Source organism: Dermacentor andersoni, chromosome 1, assembly GCF_023375885.2.
Source record: "Dermacentor andersoni chromosome 1, qqDerAnde1_hic_scaffold, whole genome shotgun sequence".
Classification (NCBI taxonomy): domain Eukaryota; kingdom Metazoa; phylum Arthropoda; class Arachnida; order Ixodida; family Ixodidae; genus Dermacentor; species Dermacentor andersoni.
This window is the reverse complement of record NC_092814.1, coordinates 285,939,430-285,945,300: the sequence shown is the minus strand read 5'-3', so window position 1 is coordinate 285,945,300 and position 5,871 is coordinate 285,939,430.

Genomic DNA, 5,871 nt, shown 5'->3' with positions numbered 1-5,871 from the left:
TCTTTGATTAAATCGACTGTTATTTCACCTTCTCCTCCCGCTCTTCATCGTTTCATGTCTTGCAGGGCCCTTCTGACCTCATCGCTAGTTATAGGAGAGTTTCTGTATCCTGTTCATTACTGTTTCTAAGTGAGGTATCGTGACTCCTCTGGGTACTGCATACAGGTCAGCTTAGAATTTTCCGCTGCTTTTACTATATCTTCGAGATTGCTGATGATATTATCCTTCTTATCTTTTTGTGCATACATCATGGTTTGTCCTATGCCAGGTTTCTTTCTTACTCATTTCAGGCTGCGTTCATATTTTACGGCTTCTTCAGTCTTTCTCATATTATAGCTTCGAATATCAGTTATTTTCGCCTTGTTGATCAGTTTTGACAGTTCCGCGAATTGCGTAGCGCTGTGCGGCTGCCAGTCCCATACAACCTCGTAGAGCGCAGGACACTGCGATTCTAGACGTACTGCGCCCAGCGCAAAAGGTTAGAAAAACATCCACATAAGCACAGCAGAGAAGTGGCAACGTGAGGCGGTTCGACCGATAACTGTAGAAGAGTCATTCAAAACAAGTAATTGTTCTCCACTTCCGGCGGCGTTTTGTCTACTTCCTTTTTAAATAAAAAGATGTTGATCCATAAATATTCTCATAAACAACGGTAAACTTTGTTCATTATTCGCTTTTCCTTGCAGTTCGGTTGTTTCCTTGGCTCTCTCCCTTAGTAGATCGCTTAATTTCTCAACACCTTGCGATTTTTGTTTCCAGTTGCCAATTTTGCACGATAAGTGCTATACAATAAGGGAAAAACAGACTAGGTAACGGGCGACAGTCATCTTGTTTATGGCTTTAAGGGTTATTGCAGGGTGTCATGATGGACACTCTTCCACATTATTTTATTTCCCACCTTATCTAACCCATATCACGTGTATATGGTTCCGGGCATCTGCCAGCGTCGCGGCGAGCCGTAACTCGAGGAAATAATGAAGCAAAGGGAAAAGTTAAACGCAATTGGCGTTTTCTCCGGCCGCAACTTGTTCCACGAGAGTACAGACCAGCTGAGTAACAACCGCATCCCTTTCCTGGTCCCAGGATCAGCCTAAACAAAGAAGGTTGAACTAACAAAAGCAACAGCTATGCGCGTGACGGTTGCATAGATGGTGACAACTGAACGCATCTCGAGTTAATCGCGCGGGTGCGGAATCTATGAGAAAACTGTCATTCACATTACAAGAGATGCCGATAACTACCTCCATGTAAAAGGAGTGAAAAAGGCAGCATAATGCTGACCGATGAATAGCTGCCAAGTCTCAACATTGATCTGGCGGCGCTTTAGTAATGTGTGAGGAGTGGTGGCGTGGGTGGGGAGGGGGGGGGGGTATGCCACTTGATTTCGGGGGGGGGGGGCCGGGCCCCCCCGGCCCCCCCCCCTGGGTACGTGCCTGGTTGCAGCATAAAATTTTTCACCGATCATAACCAAGTGCAGGAGGCAACAGTTCACATCCCGGTTTCGTCTAGACGTACAAGTCCTTCGCCTTGATGCACTGCATTCATGTTCACCAGAGGATGTAATCACGACAGGCACACAGAGGGACCTGGCACAGGACACGAAGAAGTCAACACATCGCAGTCCGGTCGTCAACAGGATGTCCTCAATACTCAAATGCCACATTAACTTCCCCCACCGGCGTAAATACATTTTATCCAACTGGCGAAGGGCGTCGCCTTCGGTTAGGTCATGGCAGCACTCGCCTTTCTCTCTGACGACCCCAGTGAGGACCAGGAAGTATCATCATAGGAGAGCGGTGGCCTCTGGCGCTTTGGCCTTTGTCAGACCCACCAGTGAATACCATAGTGAAGACCTGCCTCTCGCGCGCCTACTCGAACAACGCAGCCGCCGTCTTGGAGTTAGAGCTAGGAGGCATGACAAACTGCCTCGCATTATGTAGCAGGGAAAGGTTATCTAGTAGTGCGTCGAATATCTAGAATACATTTTACTCGTAGTCCCGATTCTTGTAGTCTTCCTGGCTCGACAGACAGCGTCCAGTTGGTTCACAGTCCCCATCGCAGTTCCATCATCTGCATGACTGCGCATTCATGCTCACCACGTCGAACGTGACATGCTTCAGGGTGCTAATCAAGCGCAGCATATCACTAAAAGCGGTGGCTGCATGGAAATCGAACGTCCAGTAGGCGCCTATGAGGGAGCAGCGGCTGCAGCTCTGAGCAGCCCTCTAAGCAGCGTCAAGGCCTGCGACGTCTGTGTGGTGAAGGTCAGCTCCTCGTCCCGCAGGTAACGACAGCTGACGTAAACGGTGGACATGCGGACCGCCAAGTTGCAATCGATCACTCTGTTCATCCGGACCACGAGACTCCAAAAGTTGACGTTGCCGCAGAGTACGCGGTCGAGTCCCTGCCGCAGAGACCATGACGACTGAGTGGGCGCTTCTAAGGACACGTGAGAGATCTTGGGGTCTTACTGCAGACAGGTCATCGTTGGTAATGTGGAAGCTGGGGAAGTCAACTGGTCTCTGTCGCCGATTTCCTTCGATAAGTTCGCCTTTCTCGGCTCCTTCCCCCAGCTGAGGCTCAGCAACTTTACCCCCGCATTCAGGATTGCAACGTGAAGCCCATTTCACTAGAGATAAATGATGCCTGGTGTGAACGTGCCCAATACGCTCATTGCGTTTCCTTTGCTGCGTTTACAATAGGCGACATTTAAATCAAGTCAAGCGCGGACTTCAAGTTAACATGCATTTCTGAATACGAGGGTTAGAGTCCATGCGAATGCCAGGGCGTCTACAAGCCGCAAACCGCAATCGCCGCTAAAACACGCTTTATTGTATTACAGCTTAACTAGCCTGGCATTGCCCTCCATCGCCTTCACTCCCAAGTTGTCAATGAGCATTGATGTAAATTTCGGCAAGTTTGTCGTTGTGCGAAATAATAGTGGCGACAAACAAGTGGATACCCGAGGAAGCGGCAGTGCACATGACCATCACCATATTGATCTTCGAGCTGACGCACAACGTGCTGGATAGGTTCCAGAGGTCCGCCTCATTCAGACAATGTTGGACATCTCGAACAACTTCGGCAGCGTGCACCGATAGGCGATGCGCAGTGGCTCATAACGAGCTTCTTGATAACCGCACTGCCATACTCCAGGTCGGCCAGCACGTAGTAGGATTCATCGGTCGCGTACAGCCAGTCGACGTGGATCTTTCGCCTGTCAAGCAGCGCGTGAACACCGACACCCGAGGAGCGCACGCTTACGATCTCCATCGTGTTGAGCGTTGTCACCCGTCGCTTAGCAGAGAACAGCAAGCGATCTACAGGCAGATACCAGGCAGGATCCTGCCCGCACCCTTACCTTCAAAACAAGATGTACCCGGAAAGGTACGAGAATGATTGTAATTTCTGCAAAACTCAATTAGGCACGCTCCAACACGTCGTTGGAGTATGCGATTTCATCAAGGTAACCCCCCCCCCCACCTCTTACCTGCCCCACTACCCTATCCCATCGCTCATCCACCCTTACCGAGCGATGGGAGACCTTGCTAACCAGCACCGTCCCGGAAGACCAGCTCGTCCTGATCTCCAGGGGCCAGGCAGCTAGGGAAGCATATGGGTCCCGTGAAGAGGGAACCACTTCCATCGACGGCGTCTAAGAAGATGTCAAGCTCGGCTCAATAAAGTTGTTTCTCTCTCTCTTGTCACCCGTGGAGCGTACCACGTCCGTAAGGTTCCTGGGGAGTAATCATCCACCAGGTAGTAGCATAGCTTGGCGTGCTTCAGACTGCGGCTGAGACAGAGTCTGTCCCGTAAGTGGAACTGCTCTTGCGACGTGCGGGAGTTGCACAGTTCCACCTCCTCGATGCAGCATTGTTCCATGCGTAGCCAATTAACCAGGAAAAAGGAGTGCCACCGCTGCACGTTAGCCGAGCTTGGAACCACGCGTCCGAGGAAGCATGCGAGGCTAGCCGTGGTGTACTCACTTCGCGCAGCTTGTTGTTGGTGACCCAACGGAATACGTTCCAAAGGGACAGCTTCGCAAGAGTATGCAGCCGTCGGCAACGCGGGCAGTGCGGAACTTGTAGTCCACGCGGCGGTAGCTCAGTATGCTTCGCAGGCAGTGAAAGTTGGAGAACAGCTGGTTGACCGACTGGCACGCGCTGGGACAGCTGCCGACCTGGTACACGCCGTAGTTTTGTAGGTGCCGTTTCGCCGGCCTGGGTACAAAGATTTCTCGCGCTCGAACCGATTTCTGACGTTCACATTACACAGAGCTACGACGTGGTTTCTGCGGCAAGTGCCTGAACACGTATAGCAAGTGGCATGGGCAACCGCTCGAATCTGTCCAGCGGATATGGTAGTGCCAAAGGAGCTCACGTTGGAAAGCGTAAAAAAAAATTTGCATGCGTGGAAACAAAGAAAACTATGCCTATGCATAGCTTCAAAATAGGCATGTATGTGCTTAAATGCCTATCTCGAAAAAAGTGGAAGCGAGTAAGCTGCATAATCGCGCTTAAATCTTTGCCTGCGTTTGGAGCAGGCAAAGCAGGAAAGCGCCTTTAAAGTCTAAGCAGATGAGAATTGCGTGTTGTTTCCGTTGGAGCTCCACGATGTGCACATTGGTTCACACCATGGTTAAACACCGGCTACCGAATGACTGAACATAGCACTTCCTTGTGGTTGCAAGGAACACGTGTTCCGATTAGTTTTTTTTCTTTTCCTCTTTTTTTTTTGCGGGTCGCGTCTCACTTTATGCTAATGTTACGATAAACTCGAACCTCGAATAAGAATCTTGTGCCGATATGCGCAGCGCCTACGGCGTATTTTTGAGCCCATCGTATTGCAAAAATAACCTAAATAAATATGAGGGAAACCCGCACCACCAAGGTATAGCAGGTTTAAGCCAATCAAAATTAAATGAAGAGGGGTAGAGACCCAAAATGTAATTTGAGGTAAAGCCAATTGTTTAAAAAAAACCGAGGTAAACCATCACAAAATGTATATGCTTACAAGTAGGGGACAGGAATGAACGTCGGAATTCTTGTCTGCATTGGCTTGTGGCGTGTGACGTCTCGTTTCGTCCAATTCTTTATTAGGTCACTGTGCAGGAGGAAAAACAGGAAAAAAAACGGAAAGTAAAGAAGAATTAGGACGGCAGAAGAGGGCAGGGGCAGAGGAGGCCTGCAAGTCCAGCAGGATTCCGGACAAGTGGAGCAGAGCTTCGGGTAGGCCGGACTGCACAGGCCTGGAGACGTATTGGCATGTAGTAGGTTCCTCTTGGCTTTCTGTACATGTGACCGGAGGTCTCCGGTAGGGGTGACTTTACGTCAGGTATCAGAAGCATAGTGCACTCCACTGGACTGCAGCTCGACTGAAGATCTGCAAGAGAGCTGAAAATGATGGCAAGCAGGCTCAGTAGGTGTAGCTAGGGCACAGATAGGGAATGGAGAAAAAACTAAAGGGCCAAATCAAGAAAGCAGCCATTCCGTCTATAGTGTCCCCGGAGACAAGCTCCACCTTAGTTGGTATAACTAAGGACACTATAAAGCGAAAGGCGAAGGGCAAGGTGTGAGGGATATAGAATGGAAACAGGGAAAGAGGACAGGGAAAGGAAACCGATGAAGTAAAAAGGTATGATTGTAGAAAAAATTAGGAAGAGTCCGGGAAAGTGAACGATGAAATGATTCGATAAAGACGAATGAGAAGTGCCCGCTTTCTTTGATCGGTGAGAAGGGAGAGGTAAAGATCAGGTGTTACGGTAGTGGGGTGATTCTCTTTAAGGAGATTAGCAATGTGAGATGTAAGATGACAATCATTGAAATAATGGAGCAGGCCTGTACAAGGATTGCCACAGGCACAGTTACTGTG